The sequence below is a fragment of the Brienomyrus brachyistius genome, unplaced genomic scaffold (assembly GCF_023856365.1).
Source record: "Brienomyrus brachyistius isolate T26 unplaced genomic scaffold, BBRACH_0.4 scaffold33, whole genome shotgun sequence".
NCBI lineage: Eukaryota > Metazoa > Chordata > Actinopteri > Osteoglossiformes > Mormyridae > Brienomyrus > Brienomyrus brachyistius.
The window spans coordinates 2,323,132-2,345,725 of record NW_026042308.1 but is presented as its reverse complement, the minus strand read 5'-3'; the positions used below and the strand labels follow the sequence as shown (position 1 = coordinate 2,345,725).

Genomic DNA, 22,594 nt, shown 5'->3' with positions numbered 1-22,594 from the left:
GAGCAGTGTGAAGTACATGGAGGAGGCGACGGATGTTGTCGGCCGCATGACGGGATTTAATAAAACCAGTTTGGTCTGGATGAATCAATTTGGAAATCACCGCCTGCAGTCGACGGGCAAGCACCTTGGCAAACAGTTTGATGTCTGAATTCATAAGGGACAACGGGCGATAGCTGGAGCAATCTGTAGGGTCCTTACCTTGTTTGAGCAACAAAGTCATCAAGGACTGATTAAGAGAAGGATGGAGATGGGAGGCAGAAATGGCAGAATTCAGCATGTGGAAGAGTGGAATAGAGAGCTGCTTCCAGAAGGAAGAAAGGAGTTCGGGAGACTTCCCAGGACTCATGGAGCCTCTTTAAGTTCTGTCATTGAAAGGGGAGCCTCGAGCATAGAGGCTTCTGGGCCTGAGAGACAAGGAAGTGGTACAGAGTCAAGAAACGAATCAGGGTCAGAGGGTGGAAAGACAGTGGGAGGGGAGAATAGATCTGAGTAAAACTGAAAAAAGCTACTGTTAATTTCCTGTGGGTCAGTGGTGAGAGCTCCGTCCTTGGTTCTAACAGAAGAAATTGTGAAGAAAGAGTCACATTGCCGGAGCCTGAGAGCCAACAACCTACTGGGCCTAGCACCCGAGACATAATATCGTGACCTAGTGCGATGAACCATAAACTCGGCACGGTGTGACAGAAAGACATTTAGCTCCGCCCTGGTGTTTAAAATGAGGGTCTCATGATCCGGATCAACCACTGCAGGACGAGCACTCTCTAAGTGAGCTAGCCGCCTTTCGAGATCACAGATCTTCCGGTGACGTTCGCGAACTAGGCCACTGGCAAAAGCAACCGTGGCATCACGGAGAAAGCCCTTTATTGCCATCCAGCAGTAGACTGGGTCATCAGTTGAGCCTGTATTAATTGAAATCAATTCTTCAAGTATAGGAGTCAGATAGGCTATATATTTAGAGTTTTGAAGCAAAGAAGTGTTGAGCCTCCATCATGGGGCCCGAGGAGAGAGAGAAGGTACAGCTAAGTGGAGGAGAGCACACTTGTGGTCAGACAAAGAGGAAGAAATCAGAGAAGCATTAGAAACAGCAGAGGCAAGAGAGCGAGAAACAAAGATGTAGTCTATGCGAGACTGGGATTTGAAGCGAGGTGAGAAGAAGGAAAATCCTCTGGCGGAGGGGTTAATTAGGCGGAATGAGTCGACCAAATTCAAGTCCTCCACGAATTTACACACGAGAGAGGGAGATTTATCAAGGATAGGGTTCTGGACAGCGTTAGCATCAGTTCCAATAACAAGGTCGAATTCCTGAAATTTATTGGTCAGAAAGATCCCGAAAGAATGAGGCGCGTGGGGGAGTGGGAGCGTATGCGGCAACAAAGCAGACCTTCCTACCCCCCAGGTCAGAGAGGGCGTAACAGTACCTGCCATCAGCATCCCCCCCTGAGTTAAGAATTTGAATCTGAAGGGACCGCTTGACCAATATGGCCACTCCACATCTACGTGAGGAAGCTGATGAAGTGGAGATAACCCTGTAGAACCTGGAGGCCGCCCGCAGTGCATCTCGCTGGAGAAGGTGGGTCTCAATTAAAAAGGCAAAGTCGACGTGCTGCCTCTTCAGAAAATCAGTCACACTGGACTGTTTTTTGGGGGTATTCAGAGCCCTAACATTCCAGGAAGCTATATTTATATTGGCCATGATCAAAACAAGACAGACAGTAAGGTGTAAACAAGGGAAAAAAAAAACAAGTTAACAAAATCTCAATATGCCAGACATGAACCAGAAGCTGAATGTGCTGGTCGATGAACCGTGACTTCAGGAAGTAAGTCTCAGGGAAAAACCCCTTCCCACCCCCCCAAACAGAGACAAAAATCCCCCAGACCCATGCTCCGGACAGGCAACGCAGCAGTAACATAGAAGACATTAAAAAAGTAATCGGGACTGCGGCCAGGTCCAGAACAACCACCCTCCCGCCCCCTCCGACCGAAGTCAGAAACGCGCATGTGGCGCCCGAAGCTAAGCCACAAAACACACTAACTCCGCGCACACGTGCCCCAGCCCATTCTGAGTAACAGAGACACAGATCAAACAGACCCCGTGCCACTGCTGCTGCCCTGTGTACAGAACAGGAAAAACGGCAAATGGGAGTAGTCAGGCAATGGCACTAAAGCAGACATCCAATTAATAAACTAATAGAAGCAGGCGCAAAGTGCAAAGCAAACAAAAACAAAAGCATCCCATAACAGTACATTACAATACACAGGACCCACAGCGATCGCAGAGAAATTAAAATAAATGTAAAAATAAAAATAAATGAATAATAATAATATATAAAAAAGAAAACAGCAAACCCAAAGGGGAGCGAAATAATTATACGGGAAGAGTCCCAAGAGACTGAAAATGATCCATGGCGGTGTTCGCGTCCTCCGGAGTAGCGGACATGACCTGCTGGCTTCCAAAAGACAGCTTCAGGCGCGCAGGGAAAATCAGGAAAGGAGAAAGACCCGACTCCTTCGCTCTCCGGATCGGCGCGTTCATCGCCTTCCTGGCTGCAGCCGTCTTGGCGCTAAAGTCTTGAAAGAAGAAAATTCTCCCACCTTCAAAACTGAGGTCCTGGACTTTGCGGGCTTCACGTACAACAGCCTGCCGGTCACGGAAGTCGATGAAGTGCATGAGGATGGGAGGCGGACGAGAAGAGGTTTCGGACCGGCCATGCAGCCTGTGGGCACGGTCAATGGCTGGCTGGAAATTAGGGAGATGGGGGAAAATAGCTGGCCAGAGGCTGTTGAGAAAAGACCGCATATCGCCCCCTTCGCGCCCTAGTTTAATCCCAACTACTTTAAGATTAAGGCGACGGCTGCGGTCCTCAATCTCTGTGATTTTAACATCCAGGGAAAGTAGGCCCTTATTAAAATCAGCCAGCTCCCTGGAGTGTCGATCGGTCACAGACTTCACAGAGGTGACTTCTTTTTGAATAGATTTAAAATCCGCCCTCAGCGAGTTCAGGTCAGCGCGGAGCTCCGAATGGTGTTGCTGGAACGTGCCATTTAAGGAGTTCACCTGTTCGGAAACGAAGTTCTTCATTTCCTCAAGAAAAGGTGCCAGGAGAGGGGAAAGGGCCTCTTCAGAAGCGCCGCCATCAGAGCGGGGCACTTTCTGCTCCGGACTGGAAAGAGCTGGGCGAGGTCTGCGCTGATTAGCAGCCATCAGGAAGAATACAAGAATGAGCGCCGAATTCGTATGGAATTGCGAACGGGTAAGTGGCAAGGGGACTGACTAAAGGGCAAATAGGTGGATGGGACGCGCGGACGAGCAGAGTTAGGCAGCCATTAGCGACGAGCGTCACGTGACCAGACCTTCGCCCAGTTGTGTCTGATTATTTTCACCCAGTCTTGTCTATTTCAGTCCGTGTCTTCCCCTGGTTTTTGCCGTCATTGATGTTGGTTAGCGTCAGTAGATGTCTGTACCGTCCTCCCAGCCCGCCTGCGTATCCTGCACTCTGACATATACTGTATGTGTGCTTTTTTTATCTAAAGATAGATATAGATCTAACAGTTTTGTGTATCTATAAAATAATTAAAACAATTATAATAGTGTTATTTTTATCAGAAAAGTTCATTTTTAAACTGCCATAGAATTAATATGTATATATTATGTATGTATATCATTGTGCTCAGAACTTAACATTTAACTCTTGCATCAGAGACAGTTCTTTTCAACATGAAGCAGAAAGCATGACGATGTCGCCCAACTATCTACCTTGGGTCAGATATGCTCAGAATTTCAGCGTGTACCTAAAAAATTACATGAATTTTCCTTGTTTGATTGTTTATATTGATACTTCTTTGTATTGTTTGCCTTAAAATGCGGAAAATAAGATGTAAAATGGTCGAGACTTAACAGTAATGCAAATGAAATAAAGGAAGAAGAAATATCCATGTGAAATGTGACTAGCAAGCAGAAAAGGATAATACTTATAAATAAAAGCCTCTGATATGTAAATAGGAAAGGCTGGGCTGGCATGTCTATAGAAACCTCTGAGCTAATGGGAAAGCTGTTCAGTAAGCAGGGTCTATAAAAACATACTTTCTACTGAACGCTCAGTAAGGAAGCAGTTTTAGATTAAAGGATAATACTTATAAACAAAAGCCTCCGATGTGTAAATAGGAAAGGCTGGGCTTGCATGTCTATAGAAACCTCTGAGTTAATGGGAAAGCTGTTCAGTAAGCAGGGTCTATAAAAACATACTTTCTACTGAACGCTCAGTAAGGAAGCTGCTGTAGAGTAAAGGCATAACTGAACCTTGGGACTGATACTTCCAATATCTACATTTTTGAGTGAATTTGGAGTCACATGCTGATGTGAATTAAATAATGGAGTCATGCATTGTAGCCATAAAGTTAAAACACATAAAACACATATTGGCTGTGCCTGTTATCTTCCTTAGACACACAGAATAGTTTCAGAATCATTTAAAAACTTTTTTATTTATTCATCCACATGTCTACAAAACAATGCATTCAATTCAGCAAAGTGGAGGAGCTGAAATGGCATATTTTACAACAAATAAGTCCTCATGTCTATTATTTATTCATTTGAAATTATTTTAAATGTTTATATAAAATCAAATTTTATTGAAGAATACTGACATGGAAAAATCATATTTGAGTACATAGATCTTATACAGTATTTATGGATTTATCAAATCTGGCATATGATCCGGTTTAAAAATCAGTATATTGTTATAGAGGTTGATTTAGTTCTTGTTAAGATTATTGTGTTTTTCTTTGTTGTACTGTAACTTCCTAAATTAAAATAAGAAAGACAAACAAGTAAAAAAATGATGTAGTACCCAAAAGCATTCCTATTACATAATCATATTTGCTATTGATTCAAGCCCATGTAAAATATAACATGCCTAGCCAACAAAATACATCTCATCCATAGAATCACCAACACACTACTTGTTAGCAGGTGGAAGTGGAATGATGGAAGGGGGGTTAGGAATGTCATTAAGTACCATGTCACAGCAGAAGAGGACATCTTCCTTGCCAAGGCCAAGCTTATACTGCCACACGTACATTTTAGTGTGGGGCTGCAGAGTCAGGGTCATGGTCTCTGCCACCTCAGTTGCTTCTTCCCAGTTTTCACTTTCTGTGTTGACACTGACTCCCCCATATTCTGCTGACAGAGAGAACTGGTATTTGGCAATCGCTGCTGTCAGAGCACCTGACTCATATGTGCTGCTTATATTCACTTTCCAGTTGTGCTCGATACTCGATGACTTGGATTTGGTAAAGCCCACTTTCCGGGTTATCTTCTTTTCCCAGGTTACGGGAATTTCTGAATCATTGGAAATCATCTTAATGAGATCCCATTTTCCAAAGGCTGGGCCATGTGTCTGACCAAGCCCTCCAGGAAGGAAGTTAAGAACATCTGGATGAACTGAGAATGTGTCTGCATGGGTATCTTTGTTAAGATTATCAGTTTTGTGATATTGGATCCCCCACTCATCTTTTGGCTTGAGAAAGTAGGAGTAGCTCTTTGTGCCCCAGTAGTACAGGCCATCCTTGCAGTTGGGAGGCAGTTGGTATTCAGCTGCATCACTATCCTTGTTCATATTGGATGTTTTGTGATACACACCTTTGCTCTTAAATATTATGTAGAAATCACCATTAGCAGACAGATAGTGATCACCCCCTTGACAGTTTGGGTGCAGGTTATACACCACAGCATTAAGATCTTTGCTCATATCGGACACACATCAGTAAGTGTTGCCTTTGATGATGTAGAATGTGTTATTGTGAGTGGCCAGATAGTGGTCTCCACCCTGACAGGAGGGGTGCAAGCTGTAAATCCTGAGGTCAGAGCCTCCGTGGAAATCTGTTGAGTACATGAAACAGCCAAGATCAGAGCGAATTATATAATAATTCTTATCTACAGCACAGAAATCAACCCCTTTGGCTTTGGTCTTTGGGAGGATATCGGCCATCTTTTTTCTGAAAAATGAGTTAACAGGATGGTTGTCATAAAAAGCATCAGTATTTTCATGCATTCTACAGCACCGGACGGGAGGAAATTGGAACAAACTACAGAGAGTTATACATAAGGAAACAAATAAAAATGAAACATTGGTTAACCCTCTGGGGTCTTGGAGTAGGAAAAACACTTTCACTGACTGCAGCATGGTCACACAGTTAAGCAGCATGAAGGTGAGCCATTCTGAGAAAGTAATATTCATCATCCATCCATCCATCCATCCATTTTCCAAACCGCTTATCCTACTGGGTCGCAGGGGGTCCGGAGCCTATCCCGGAAGCAATGGGCACGAGGCAGGGAACAACCCAGGATGGGGGGCCAGCCCATCGCAGGGCACACTCACACACCATTCACTCACACATGCACACCTACGGGCAATTTAGCAACTCCAATTAGCCTCAGCATGTTTTTGGACTGTGGGGTATAGGGAGCCGCCCACTGGCCCAATGGCGGAATCCAATGGCGCAGCCAAAGGCTGTGAATGCGTGTTGGTCCTTCCAAGCGCTCCTGGAAATTACTTACCCTTTTTACTATATAAAGTATTCTATTAGACACATACAGTATCTCACAAAAGTGAGTACACCCCTCACATTTTTGTATATTATTATATCTTTTCAAGGGACAACGCTAAAGATATGAAACTCTGATAGAATGTAAAGTAATCAGTGTACAGCTTGTATAATGGTGTAAAGTTGATGTCCCCTCAAAATAACTCGACACACAGCCATTAATGTCTGAACTGCTGGCAACAAAAGTGAGTACACCCCTAAATGGAAATGCCCAAATTGTGCCCAGTGTCAATATTTTGTGTGTCCACCATTATTTTCCAGCACTGCCTTAACTCTCTTGTGCATGGAGTTCACTAGAGCTTCACAGGTTGCCACGGGAATCCTCTTCCACTCCTCCTTGCTCACGTCACGAAGCTGGTGGATGTTAGACACCTTGCGCTTCTCCACCTTCCGTTTGAGGATGCCCCACAGATGCTCAATAGGGTTTAGGTCTGGAGACATGCTTGGCCAGTCCAGCACCTTTACCCTCAGTTTCTTCAGCAAGGCAGTGGTTGTCTTGGAAGTGTGTTTGGGGTCATTATCATGTTGGAATACTGCTCTATGGCCCAGTTTCCGAAGGCAGGGGATCATGCTCTTCTTCAGTATGGCACAGTACATGTTGGCATTCATGGTTCCCTCAATGAACTGTAGTTCCCCAGTGCCGGCAGCACTCATGCAGCCCCAAACCATGACACTCCCATCACCATGCTTGACTGTAGGCCAGACACATCTGCCTTTGTACTCCTCACCTGGTCGCCGCCACACACGCTTGACACCATCTGAACCAAATAAGTTTATCTTGGTCTCATCAGACCACAGGATGTGGTTCCAGTATTCCATGTCCTTAGTCTGCTTGTCTTCAGCAAACTGTTTGCGGGCTTTCTTGTGCACCATCTTTAGAAGAGGCTTTCTTCTGGGACGACAGCCATGCAGACCAATTTGATGCAGTGTGCGGCATATGGTTTGAGCACTGACAGGCTGGCTCCCCATCCCTTCAACCTCTGCAGCAATGCTGGCAGCACTCACACGTCTATTTTCAAAAGCCAACCTCTGGGCATGACGCTGAGCACGTGCACTCAACTTCTTTGGTCTACCATGGCGGGGCCTGTTCTGAGTGGAACCTGTCCTTTTAAACCGCTGTATGGTCTTAGCCACCGTATTGCAGCTAAGTTTCAGGGTGTTAGCAATCTTCTTAGAGCCTAGGCCATCTTTGTGTAGAGCAATAAGTCCTCAGAGAATTCTTTGCCATGAGGTGCCATGTTAAACGTCTAGTGACCAGTATGAGAGTGTGAGAGCGATAACACCAAATTTAACACACCTGCTCCCCAAGGACACCGGAGACCTTGTAACACTAACGAGTGACATGACAACGGGAAGGGAAAAGGGCTAATTGGGCACAATTTGGGCATTCTCATTTAGGGGTGTACTCACTTTTGTTGCCAGCAGTTCAGACATTAATGGCTGTGTGTTGAGTTATTTTGAGGGGACATCAACTTTAAACCATTATACAAGCTGTACACTGATTACTTTACATTCTAACAGAGTTTAATATCTTTAGCGTTGTCCCTTGAAAAGATATAATAAAATATTTACAAAAATGTGAGGGGTGTACTCACTTTTGTGAGATACTGTATCTGACTCCATTTTATTAAAGACCTTATTTCAGTATATTGTAGTCATGACGTTTATGTTGTTCGGATTACTTAGGGATTCTCCTTTATATTACCAACTCTAATTTACCCCTGACGGAGGAGTCCGCCAGATTCGCCTCGGTCGATAGGGCGATCCGCGGACCTGTTCCACAGGGTTTGTCTTAGAGGTACAGAAATCGCCACCATTTAAGACAATGTCAGCCTCTGATTATTCGGGTCCCTCGACCTATATAATTACCCAAAGGCTCAGTATCCGCCAATCACTGAGCTTGTGGGCGCCTTGGAAATTAAGCTGATGTTTACCCAAACCACACGTACGTCCACCTCAGGGGCTCAGCCGGGGGCAGCCCATATCATAACTTGTGTCAACCTTAGCGGCAGTGAAGGCGCACGTTTCGAATAGGTAGTTTGTACGAGGCTTACTTTGGGCTCGTCTCAGGGACTCCACCGATGCTACCCGGTATCTACCTTGTGAACGTCTCAGGGACTATGCCCGGTGCCTAGGAACATAGTTTGTACGTTCCTCAGGGGGTAGACCAGTACCTGTCATCAGCTTGTGTTGACCTCAGAGGTTACGTCGGCCCGTAACTGAGCTTGTGCGAACTCCAGAGGTGTAGTTTTGGTATCCACCTAACTTAACTTGGGCAGTCGAGTTTGGGACCCGGATAAAGGGAATTTAACCCAGAGGCTGCAAGATAGTATTTACCACTTTAGTCCTAATCAGGATAGAAATCCAATCTGTAAAGTTTATAAAGAAGTTAGCAAATCAGACAATCATAAAGTAATCAGAACATTTATTAAACATAACACAATATACAATCATTGACATGTGGCCACATATTCTGAAATACATTAGGACACATACAATATTAAACAATCACATATCTCAGCTGAGAGTGCACAAAGTTCTCAGGGGCTCAGCCGGGGGGCAGCCTGGAAAGTTTACAGACTACAGATGGACTTTCGCCCAGCTCTCTGTGGGAGCTCTGATTACAGAGTGACTCTCCGACCTCTTCTGAGGCCCTTCCTTAAGTATCCAAACCAGGTGATGGCATGTCTCTGAAGACTGACCAATTTCGGTCAACGGTTAATTTTAGGGAATTGCTGACCTTGGTTCTCAAGTCCCCACCCAACCAGATCACTTTAGGGGGCGGTTATAATTCCCTTGTTCTACCATGTGAGAGGCTCTCTCATTTTGGTGGGTTTAGCCGAATTTGTCTATATTCCTTAACTTTGAGAGTATAATACTCGCCGCCTCATGCCCATTCAAATGAGACCAAACATGTGTGTATTTGTTCCTAAAATCTATGTGTGGTGAGTTATCCTGTTTATAGAGGAAAAGGTGTCTGTGTCTTGAGGCTGACAGCTGTTGTTGCTGTGGATTGACTGTAGGGCTCTGGTCACTCCGGGGTTGAGAGGTCTTGCTTTTCTTGTGTTGCTCCAGTTATTCCTATCCAGTCCCTCAGGAGCTGGCAGGCCTTTGCCTTCCTTAAAAGGGGAGGTCTGATGAGTGGAGTCCAGTCTGGTCAGGGTCACGGATCCTTTTCTTAGACTCTGAAATGGACTGATACAGGCTTATCAGAGTTGGCGCCTGCGGGGCCTATAAGTTTTATGTCCTTACAGTTTCATGTAATTTTAGACAATATTTAGACAACAAACACGAAATATCAAAATCATCACCAAAAACACTATCATTTCAATTAATCATTCAAAACAATCTTTTTTACAAATGCTTTATAGCTTCTCATATTGTCATTGTGTTTGTGTGGGAGTGTAGGATGGTTAAATATATTCTGAATTAGTTATATATCTTTAATTTCACAAAAAAAAGATTCCTTTGCATTTGTTCTTTTTGCGGATGCCGTGGGTGTATGTGTTTTCTGTGTGAGATTCGTTAGTATTGTCCTAAGGAGGCACCTGTAGGCAGTGAGACCGGACTCTCTCCTCAAGTGCAAAATGTGAATTTGCACTTTTACAGGGTTGTTCTGGAACCATCATTAATATTCATGAGAGAATATTACTGATTAGTCACTGAATGTCTTAAACCAGGGGAGCCCAAATCCAATCCTGGGGGGTCAGAGTCCTGCACATTTTTGGGTTTCCCCTCATTTAACACACCTGATTCATCTCCTTGTGCTAATAACCACACAGCTCTTGAGCTGAATCATTTATGGTGGATCAGGGAAAGAACTAAGCTGCACAGGGCTCCGACCCCCCAGGACTGGATTTGGACACCCCTGCCTTAGGCAGAAGAAACAGGCAGCACATGTTGATGTTAACTGGCCAATCAGGTAGTGCCCCTCTCATAAATATTAATCGGCCAGCCAATCATATAGGGCTTCAGTCATGAATATTAAAAGATTCTCCTGATCCACCTTGTTAAATTTGCACCCTGGACGCACTGGAAGTGAGGCGGAAAATATAAAATTTCATTTCGGCGCCCATGTTAACAGATTAGAGCGGCCGCGTGCGTGCGCGAGATGCGGGGCTCCCGCTAGAGGCAGCGGCACCGCATCTACAGTCACGCGCGCGGTAAGCGGTTCTCTATGGAAGCGTATTGCATTCATCTGAGAAGAAATCAGTTCTGTTTTTCTGAGTTAATGAGATAATAATCCCGTTTTTCTCAGCAATATTTTTCTGAGTTAATGAGATAACCTTTCTGTTTTTCGTAATGCACGATCTGTGTAGTTTAATCCGCTTTTATTGATGGTTTGTAGATGGTATTATCGTTAGTTTGCCGGCTTTGCGCGGCACCTATTCCGCCCCGCTTGACACTGCAGTGTTTCTCCCGGATCAGTAGATACAGTATGACGTGCAGTATGAAATGCATTCAGACCGGTGTTCTATAAATTCATCCTACCTGTGAATCCGTCCTACTTACGCTCACCGCGCATGCGCTTTTGAATATTTTTCCACTTTAGTGGAACGCCCATAAATCCGTGCTGCTCTTGTGGTTAACGTTACCTGCGGTGAGTATATATATATTTTTTTCTTGTTTGTCAGATTTTATGTTAACTTTGATTGTACATATAATGTAACTGTAACAGTTTATGAATATACTATTAGTATATTTTAGGACAGAACACATGTATAACGTTATTTTTTATGCTAACCTGTAGTAGCTTATCCTAGTCGTACACGTTGTACACATTTTTACCGTTTGTGTGGATTTATTTTATATTGTTTTCGCTATACAAATAATTACTAACAATTTAACTAGCTACCTAACTAGTTTTCATGGCAGCGAAAACACCTAGACTCTAAAAATCAATGCACCAAAGACAATCAAATGATCCTTAAGTGTTCATATGATTCTGTAGATAATAGGAAGGATAAGTAAAACTTAATTTTAATCGTCACATTCACACACTATTATCAGTTTGGCCACCAGTCAGGCTACAATGCATGTGACTATAGGAGAAAACCATAGCACTTTGAGTAAACCCACCAAACACAGGGACAACATGCAAACTCTGCACACAGAGCCCCAGGTGGGGAATTGAACCTGCAGTCGTGAACCCCTTGCCCCCGTTTTAACCATGTCCCTATAACCAATGTTACTGTGCAAACCTAGATGGAGAACTTCAATATGGAACAAGGAGAGTGATCAAAACAAAGGAGGAGGCCAGGTCAATCTTCAGTGAGTTCCATTCATCACCTTTGGGAGGGCACACCGGGATCAACAAGACACGGAATGCCATATGTTCCAGATTCTACTGGTATGGCATGTCAGTGGACATTGAAAACTGGGTATGTATGAGTTGATGTATTTTCTTCAAATGAATGTGAAGACTCTACAGGCATGAAATGGTTTTATATCCTTTAGATCTTGGAATGTGATGAGTGCCAAAAGGTAGGGAGGCCTTTGACAGCTGTACAGACACTGGAGTGTATTAAGGTAATCCGTAATTTTTTTTAGAGACATTAAGACGCTAAATGGCTATAAATAAATGCATGCAGTATGTATATACAGTTCATACTCCAATCTCTACATGTACTTTTACAAATTTCAAATTGTATTTACTAGTATTTACCCCAAGAGTAAATACACACAAACATAGTGTGTTTTGTTATAGGTATCTGCTGTGTGGGAGCTGGTTGGAATAGATTTGACTAAAACCACTGATGGCTACCAGTATATCCTTACAGCGACAGATTACTTCTCTAAATGGGTTGAAGCATTTCCTTTGAAAGGAAAGTCTGCAACTGAAGTTGGAAGGCATCTCTGTTCCATGATTTACAGACACGGATGTCTGAAAAGAATTTTGTCAGATCAAGGAAGAGAATTTGTCAATGAAGTAATGAAGTGTCCTTTTAAAGTGCAGGCAGTCAGATATTGGGTTTGGAGTAGACCAGTAGCTTTAAGATGTTTATGACCAAAAAGTAGTATTATCACTGTAACTAAGCTTTATTCAGTACCATTGAGAACACATTTCTTTCTTTGTTTATTTACAAATTTATTTATTTAGTATTTAATAACTTTGTTTTTCTTTTAGGGGGCGGCATGGTGGCGCAGTGGTTAGCACTGTTGCCTCACACCTCTGGTACCTGGGTTCGAATCTCCGCCTGGGTCACATGTGTGTGGAGTTTGCATGTTCTCCCCATGTCGTCGTGGGGTTTCCTCCGGGTACTCCGGTTTCCCCCCACAGTCCAAAAACATGCTGAGGCTAATTGGAGTTGCAAAATTGCCCATAGGTGTGTATGTGTGAGTGAATGGTGTGTGAGTGTGCCCTGCGATGGGCTGGCCCCCCATCCTGGGTTGTTCCCAGCCTCGTGCTCATTGCTTCCGGGATAGGCTCCGGACCCCCCGCGACCCAATAGGATAAGCGGTTTGGAAAATGGATGGATGGATGGATGTTTTTCTTTTAAAGCTCAACCGCAGCCTGTGTGAGATGTTGCACATTGAGAGAAGTGTAACTGCAGCCTACCATCCACAAACAGATGGACTGGATGAAAAAACGAACGACAATATAAAACGGTTGGTGTTTTATTTTTTTTGGATGTTTTATTTTTTGTGTGTTGTGACCAGATTTGTTATATTTACTAATTTTATTATTTTTTTACTTTAAATTACCTGTTAAGAGCTCTGAAGAAACTGGTTAACAACCAGCAGAATGACTGGGACATCTATCTGGATGCAACATTATTTTCTTTAAGGTCAAAGGTCCATACAACCACTAAACATTCACCATTTCTGCTTGTGTACGGAAGAGAGGCAGTGTTTCCTTCACAGGTTCCCATTGAATTGCCAGTAAGTACAATTACTCATATCTCGACATAGTTTAGCACAGTTTCTTGTGACAAGGTGATTGCAAGCTAATGAATTGGGGCTTGAACAGCCATGGCAATTGCTTCTGAAAACAGCTACGACATGTTCCGTTTTTTATATATCTATTTTATAATCAAATATAAGGTCTTGTAGTTTCAATGCAGATGTTTGTGCTGTTTTTGCAAACTGTCCTGTGGTAGAACTATGTCTTGAAAGTTTTCCACAGCTTTCTATGTACATACAGGGGGTGTAGATGTTTTCACCTTTTTATTTCTTAAATTGTTCACATTTAGGGGCAGCACGATGGGTTAGTGGTTGGCACTGTTGCCTCACAGCAATAAGGTCCTGGTTTTAAATCCTTTGAATGGGGCCTTTCTTTGGGGAGTTTGTTCTCCCTGTGCACAATTGTTATAATTTGTATGACTTTTCAACCTGTTTTATTTCACTTCATGTTAAGGCCATGCAGGACAGGGAAAATGTTAATCATAAATTGTGATTTCTGTCTTTCCATTGTGGTCTTACTTGTTAGCTTTCCACAATCATCTTCCCTGATAAAGCAAGTTACGGTGAGTTCAAACAGTTGAAAAACAAAACAATGGACGGCATTAAAGCTACCAGAGAAGAAAATATAAAGAAATCACAGGAAAAGCAACTGGCAGCTTATGTGAAAAGGGTGCAAAAGAAATACAAAAATGTTGTGTACAAAGTTAGAGATGAAGTTCTTTTGGCCAACATAAGAAAATATGGAAGGAAGGGTGGCAGAATGGAACCTGATTTCTCTGGACCATACGCTATAGAGACAATCAGTGGGGAAATTGTAACACTAAAAAATCGCGAAGGAGCAATATTGAGAAACAAATATAACATCAGCCACCTGAAGCCATACAGAAGGAGCTCACAACCCACTACACAACCCACTGATCCATTCAACGACCCTCCTTGTGTGGAACGAGTCAAGCCCACTCTAAGACCTCAGCAGTCTTTGGACAAGAACAATGACCCAGAGGCAATCAAGCACAACTTGAAGAGACCCTCTGTTATTGTTTTTGCCAAAAACATGCAAAAACATATTGATGGCTCAGATGACAGCACCCCTCCCCCTGACAAAAAGAACACAGGCACCACAGGCAAAATACCAACACAGGACAAAAACCCTATATCAAAGAGAACACCCCAAGAAGAAGGTCTTGTCTTGTAACTACAAAGCTCCCAGTTGGCCAGTTTGGCCCTGTCCAGTTGGCCAGTTCGGCCCTGTCCAGCGTTTTGTGTGTTACATTTACTTTTTACCTGTTTGACCGGTTGGTCACAAGTTTGTTGCTTGAATTACAGATCGGTGAACAAAATAACAGCATGATCAGATAACTATACACAAAATAGTTAATCTCTAAACAATGCCAAAAATATGTTTATGTATAAACAGTTTTAAAAATTAGGAAAGGGTGAGTAGCCCAACTGACTATTTAGTCCACCCTCCGTATATTCCATGTTTTATGTTTGCATGAGTTCAGTTTGTCTGCTTCATTACAAATTCTTTAGATATTTCTTGCTTTTGACTGTTGGTCTGATGGACCTCTTTATTGTAACACTAACTGTTTTACATTTGCTTTTTAGTGATGATGCTTTGGGCTGCAAAGGACACTGGGAGAGTTGAAGCAGTTGTTGTCCCATACAAACTGTATGATCATTCTTTTCGCACCCTGCAGGGGAATGAGTGGCTTTTGGATGAAGTAAGAGAAGGAAAATAAGTTGTCCAACATATTAATACTGTAGTTTTGCATGTTGCTTATAAACCTGTTGTCTACAGGTTATTGATGCATATGTGCACTACATTTTGGAGAAACAACAGGCAAGTATCAATTATGAAAACAGTTAACATTTGTCCATTTTTAAACTACATATTCAATCTATAAAAGACAAGATTATTTATTTTTTACAGAAACCAATACACCAGATGTGTGCAGTTGTGGCAACATCTTTGTTTACTGGCAAATTCCGAACTCTCATGAAGGTAAATCATAACATAGTGTAACATTTTATATCTTGCATGATTAAGTATTACTAACTTACTCTTACCACTTACCACAAATGAAATTTCCTGTGGTGGAGAAGTGGGCATGCCCCGTGAATGTTGGAGCCCATTGGATACTTTTGGTGAGTGGGAATTAGGAACACTATATCATTGTGAAACAATAAATATTACAATTACATATTTTTTATATTATTAAAAATATCATAACTAATATTATGTATGTTTGATTGCATCAAAATATTTCTAGGTTGTCGACATTCCCCTCAAAAAAATCATTCTGATAGACCCATTTGGAAATTGTTGTGTTCACTGACTGTAATTACAACCTCAGAACATTAGGTGGCAGTGTTAAAAGGCAGAGACCGTAGGATGAGAGAAGAGAGAAGAAGAAGTGTGAATAAGAGTGAGACGTATACGACATGCTTGCTCCTGTGCTACCTTGATTATTTCTATGTAATGTTTTGTTAAGTAAACAGCATTTTGTTCTAACGCATTCGTATATGCTCCGGCCTGCTTATTCGAGCGCCTTACTACATTTCTGGCAACACTACATTTTTGGCGACGAGTTTTGTGTTTTCACCTCTTCTTTTTTTGCTGACTCACCATGGCTGGAAACGTGCCTGCACCTCCGATGTTTTTGCCGTGTCCGGGAGAGCCCCCGATACCTTTCGACATGTGGCTGCGGATTTTCAAAAACTACCTACTGGTAATTAATGCAACGGGAAATGCTTGGCCTGAAGCGCGCAGGAGAGCTACGCTACTCCACTGTCTCGGAACCGAGGGACAACGGACTTTCTACTCGCTACCAGATACGGGTGACTCCTTTGACTCTGCTGTCACTGCTTTAGAGAAACATTATACACCTAAAGTAAACGTTGTTGTGGAACGACATACCTTCAGACAGCGAAAACAAGCACCTCATGAGACTATTATACAGTATGCGGCCGTATTGCGTGATCTCGCTTCAAAATGTGGATTTGATGATAAAACCGATGAGATGATCCGTGATCAGCTGATTGAACATGTGAATAACTCAAACATAAGAGAGAGGCTCCTGCTCGAATCGGATCTGACACTGGACAAAACCTTAACACTTGCATCACAAGTAGAATCTGCTATTCAACAAGCTAAAACTATAACAGGAAACGACAGTGTCCCAGTGCAAGCTGTACAACCCCGTTCACAATTCACTAAAAAGAAATACACACAGCACATTCATCCTAATAAGCCATTCAATGCCTCCACTACATCTTCCCGCAGCTGTTTCAGGTGTGGTTCTAACACACATCTGGCTAATTCTTCTCAGTGTCCTGCAGCCAAAGCAACTTGCAAGTCTTGCCATAAAGTTGGACATTTTGCTCGTGTTTGCCGCTCATCCAAGACAAGTGATGTACGTGAGATTCAGCTACCTAAACTGACTGTGCTATACTTAAACAACACTTGCCATGCACCACATACACTCACATGCAAAATCAATATCAGTACTCCTGCTTCTCTTACCAAAGAGCATGAAATGGTTGTTGACACAGGATCAGCAGTATCTATTTTGCCACACCACATCTATGTTCAGTATTTCAATGACACACCACTGCTTCCACCAGTTAGTCAGTTAGTGACTTACACAAGGAAGAGAATTCCTGTGCTTGGTTGCCTACAAGTCAAAGTGAGTAGAGGAGTTCTCACTGCCCCAGTTACATTTTACGTGGTGAAGAAGGGCACTTCTCTTTTAGGAAGAGATCTCATGAAAGCCTTAAGCATCTGCATTGAAGGTAACACTATCCTTCCTCCCGTGTTTACCACAAACTCTGCATCTGCTCCCTGTATCCCTACTGCTCCTGCTGTTAGCTGTGTGACTGTTTCAACCGCTCCCTGTATCCCTACTACTCCAGACATTGGTTGTGCACAAAACTTTGTGCATAAGGTGAAAATTGACCCCACTGTTAAACCAGTACGCCAGAAATTACGACGCCTGCCTTTTGCTGTAAGAGCTTCTGTCTCAGCTGAACTTGACCGCTTGCTGAAAGCTGGTGTGATTGAGAAAATTGATGCATCACCTTGGGTTTCGCCTATTGTAGTTACAGGACGGAAAACTGGTGGAATACGAATGTGCACAGATCTCCGTGAACCAAACAAGGCTGTGGTCACAGATTGCTACCCTCTACCTCATGTGGATGAACTGCTTGCAAATTTACAAGGTGCAAAGCTGTTTTCTACAATCGATCTGGCTAATGCATACTACCAGTTGCCTCTTCATGAAGATAGCAGAGACCTTACAGCATTCATCACACACGATGGTCTGTTTCGATTCTGCAGAGTTCCTTATGGCCTCGCATCAGCCCCCTCAGCCTTCCAGAAAATGATGGCTGACATTCTCAACGGTCTTCCAGGTGTTCAAAATTATTTGGATGACCTTATTGTCTATGGCAACTCCCCTGTTGAGCATGACCAGAACCTCAACGCTGTCCTCCAAAAGCTGAAGGAGGCTGGATTGGTTCTCAATGAGAACAAATGTCACTTCAGGAAAACCTCCCTACGCTTCCTAGGTCATGTCATTACTGTAGATGGCATTCTTCCTGACCAAGAACACATTAATGCTGTCCTGAAAGCCCCTCCTCCATCTGACGCTGTTGCCCTGAGATCGTTTCTGGGCCTAGTGTCCTGGTATTCAAAGTTTCTGCCTAACTTTGCGACGGTTGTGGCTCCTATGCGTGCCTGTGTCAGTGAAAAAGACACATTTACATGGTCTCCTGCAGCACAAAGCAGCTTTGAGGAAGTTAAGCAACTTCTTGTGAACAGTCCTGCGCTTGCTCTTTTTAACCCTTCTCTACGACCGGTAATTTCCACAGATGCAAGTGACTATGGACTTGGAGCTGTCTTTGCACAAGTACAGCCTGATGGCACAGAGAAGCCTGTGGCTTTCGCTTCCCGCACACTGACTGAAACGGAGAGGAAATACTCGACTGTTGAAAAAGAAGCACTTGCTTGTGTGTGGGCTACAGAAAAATGGAGAACATACCTGTGGGGACGTCGTTTTACTCTCCGCACAGATCATCAGGCATTGACAACACTGCTCAGCACAAAGGGAATCGGTCGGGCTGGTATGCGGGTTGCCCGCTGGTCTGCACGCCTGCTCTGTTTTGACTATGATGTTGTCTATCGACCAGGCTCCCAGAACTATACGGCTGATTGTCTCTCGCGCCTTCCCCTGCCTGCGCCTCCTGACTCTATTTCAGATTCAGAACCCGAGATGGTGGCACATATTTCTGCTGTCCTAAGCTCCCTTCCGGTGGTTGACTTCAACTCTGCTTGTTCTACTTGTCCTGAACTGTCAGCTCTGCGCTCACAAATTGAAAGTGGTTGGCCTCCATCCGTTAAATCAGTAAGTGGTATACTAGCCCTATACTATAAGATCAGAGATGAGCTCTCCGTTAAGGATAACTACATCCTCAGAGGCTCAAGACTCATCGTGCCACTCTCCTTACGACACACACTGATCACGCTTGCACATGAGAGTCATCAAGGAATTGTCCGCACAAAACAACGTCTGCGCGACCTCTACTGGTGGCCAAAGATGGATTCACAAGTTCAGTCTTGCATTGCTTCATGTATACTCTGCCAGGCTAATGATAAAACAGCTTCTACTCACCCTGCTCCTTTGCAACCAGTCCCACTGCCTGATGGACCATGGAAGAAACTTGGCCTTGATATTGTTGGACCCTTTGACACTGCAGTTGCTGCTTGTAGATACGCTATCACGCTGACAGATTATTATTCAAAGTGGCCAGAAGTTGCCTTTTCACATACCGCCACTACTGAAGATGTTATTCACTTCCTGACATCTATTTTCTGTCGTCATGGTAACCCAGAGAACATTGTCACAGACAATGGTCCACAGTTCACCTCTGCAGCTTTTGCATCATTCCTGCACACCTATGGTATCTCCCATAGCAGAACATCAGTCTACTATCCAGCTGCTAACGGAGCTGTCGAGAGATTCCATCGTGCCCTGAGAAGCTGCATTCAAACCGCTATTCAACAGTCACAACCATGGAATGAGACTGTTATGAACTGGCTCCAGGTGTATCGTGCAACGCCACATGCCGCAACTTCCACCTCACCATATGAACTACTTTATGGTAGGAAAATGCGCACCAAATTGGATATTCTTCCTCTGCCGTCTGCCATGTCTCCGCTGGATGTTTCTGCTCGTCGTGCAGTTCAGAGACATCAGAATAACATGCAGCATTACACTGATGCTAAACGTGGCGCATGCATGCCTTCTTTTCGACCAGGAGAGAGAGTGAGGATAAGGAAGCCTCATCACGTCCCTAAAGCTCATCCCAGATTTACTTCCCCTACAACCGTGAGGAAGAGGATAGGTCCAAATTCTTTCTTGCTGAGTGATGGAAAAATTTGGAATGCCTCTCATCTTGCCAAGATTCCTCCTGTGGCTGGACAAGACTGCGACACATCTCGACTGATACACACAGGTGTTAGTCATTCCCCCTCTCACAAACAGCCACGTGTTAAATACAAGCCCAAGTGGCTTAAGGACTATGTCATGCAATAGTTGATTAAAGAGAAGCTGGGATGATTCTAGTAACTTGATTGTTATAACTAAGACTGTTTACAAGGTTCGAAGTACTTCAGTTTATTCTCTAGATAAGAGTCAAGTTTAAGTATAGGTAATTTACTGTTTACAGTGATTTTACAGTTACATGTTAATGCACCTTATGTAAAGATACTTTATTCACGATTTCTGATGCAATGGTACCACAAGAGTTGTATTTGACAGAACTACATTTCAATTCATTACATTTAACTACTACGTTTTCCTGTTTGCATTCACTTTGTATAGAGAGTGTATTCTTTTACAGAGAGAGGAGATGTTGTGTTCACTGACTGTAATTACAACCTCAGAACATTAGGTGGCAGTGTTAAAAGGCAGAGACCGTAGGATGAGAGAAGAGAGAAGAAGAAGTGTGAATAAGAGTGAGACGTATACGACATGCTTGCTCCTGTGCTACCTTGATTATTTCTATGTAATGTTTTGTTAAGTAAACAGCATTTTGTTCTAACGCATTCGTATATGCTCCGGCCTGCTTATTCGAGCGCCTTACTACATTTCTGGCAACACTACAGAAATGAAGCCTCCTATGAGAGGAGAATTTTGCGCAACTGGAGGTATCACAGTTCAAGTATATTGAATATTTTCTTTTGGAAAAATTATAATGTCTTTACTTTGTTATATGTGAATGTAATGACCTTTATGTTTTAGGAATTTTATGAAACAGAGAGGGGATGATGAGAACAGAGCAACATGGACAGTAGCAACCCTGCAACACAACAAGCAGAGAGATGGTAGCAGTTGCGGCGTTTTAATTTTGAAGGTAAATGTTTTAAAAACTTTTCATTGATGCTTTTAAACCTATTCCAGTTTATAATTTGTTGTATACAGGTGTTGGTTTTGCAGAAGGAATAATAATGACACAGCTATCATTGCTGTGTGTTATTTATTTGTTGTTGTGTACAGCGACCTTGAAATACCCAAAAAGCACATTTTAAATAAATATTTGTAGTTGTTCTATTGATTTCTTCAGCTTTAGTTCTATACCAGCAACATTGCACTTCATGGTGTATTGCATATGCTGAAATGAAAAGATTTATGCTGAACCTCAGTTTAAGGTCGAGGATATGTACTCATATTGTGACAAATTTATAGTGATATTGATATACTTGTTTATTCTTTTTTGCAGTTTGCTGAACATCTCCTTTCAGAGGGAGACATCAGTCGAGTTCAGACGACTTCAGATTTCGTGACAAATGCCCGATTGGAAATAGCCTGTTCCCTCCTGGAATATCAGGGTGGGTTCTAGAGTAATTAAATATCCACAATAATCATCTAACTGTGTTGCTTCAGTCATACACATTTCATAATAAAAGCACAAAAAGCTTATGGGAACTTCTGTGTGTGTAGGCAAGGCATTGGACTACTGTGTCATTTGCTCCATGATGGAAGGCGATGCTGACAAAACCCTAATTGAAATGGTAAATTTTTGCAGGTCATTAAATATATACAACAATATATATAGAGTATTACTTTGTTCTGTCTACAAAAGATTCTAATTTATTACTTTTTTATACTTACAGGTCCAATGCGACCACTGCAACAGATGGGCACATTTTCAATGTGCAAATTTTGATCCAAAGAATCAGTTTGCTTTCATTTGTACAAAGTGTTTGTGAAAGTTTTTTTTTTCTTTTTGGCTTCAAATACATATTAAAGTACCAGTACTTTTGTGTTGTCATTTTGTTCAATTCCACCACAAAATAACATTATACTTCATGGGGTTGAAGTGTGTCATAAAAAAATCCTACCCCACTTTATGGTAGCATAATTTAATGGGGTTGAAGTGTGTCATAAAAAAATCCTACCCCTCGTTATGGTAGCATAATTTAATGGGGTTGAAGTGTGTCATAAAAAAATCCTACCCCTCGTTATGGTAGCATAATTTCATGGGGTTGAAGTGTGTCATAAAAAAATCCTACCCCACTTTATGGTAGCATAATTTAATGGGGTTGAAGTGTGTCATAAAAAAATCCTACCCCTCGTTATGGTAGCATAATTTAATGGGGTTGAAGTGTGTCATAAAAAATCCTACCCCTCGTTATGGTAGCATAATTTCATGGGGTTGAAGTGTGTCATAAAAAAATCCTACCCCACTTTATGGTAGCATAATTTAATGGGGTTGAAGTGTGTCATAAAAAAATCCTACCCCTCGTTATGGTAGCATAATTTCATGGGGTTGAAGTGTGTCATAAAAAAATCCTACCCCTCGTTATGGTAGCATAATTTCATGGGGTTGAAGTGTGTCATAAAAAAATCCTACCCCACTTTATGGTAGCATAATTTAATGGGGTTGAAGTGTGTCATAAAAAAATCCTACCCCTCGTTATGGTAGCATAATTTCATGGGGTTGAAGTGTGTCATAAAAAAATCCTACCCCACTTTATGGTAGCATAATTTAATGGGGTTGAAGTGTGTCATAAAAAAATCCTACC

The 22,594-nt window shown here is 42.7% G+C and overlaps 1 protein-coding gene and 1 long non-coding RNA gene across 2 annotated transcripts in view; one reads left to right on the top strand and one right to left on the bottom strand.

Annotated features, from left to right (window-relative positions):
- The window catches only part of LOC125721466 (NACHT, LRR and PYD domains-containing protein 3-like), a 233,140-nt gene that overhangs the window by 132,736 nt on the left and 77,810 nt on the right, over nt 1-22,594 (bottom strand). The window lies entirely within an intron of this gene.
- Nucleotides 20,674-21,826, top strand: LOC125721508 (uncharacterized). The gene is made up of 5 exons (XR_007385783.1): nt 20,674-20,716; nt 20,811-20,922; nt 21,289-21,397; nt 21,510-21,580; nt 21,683-21,826. It is a non-coding gene; the product is annotated as an uncharacterized LOC125721508 (long non-coding RNA).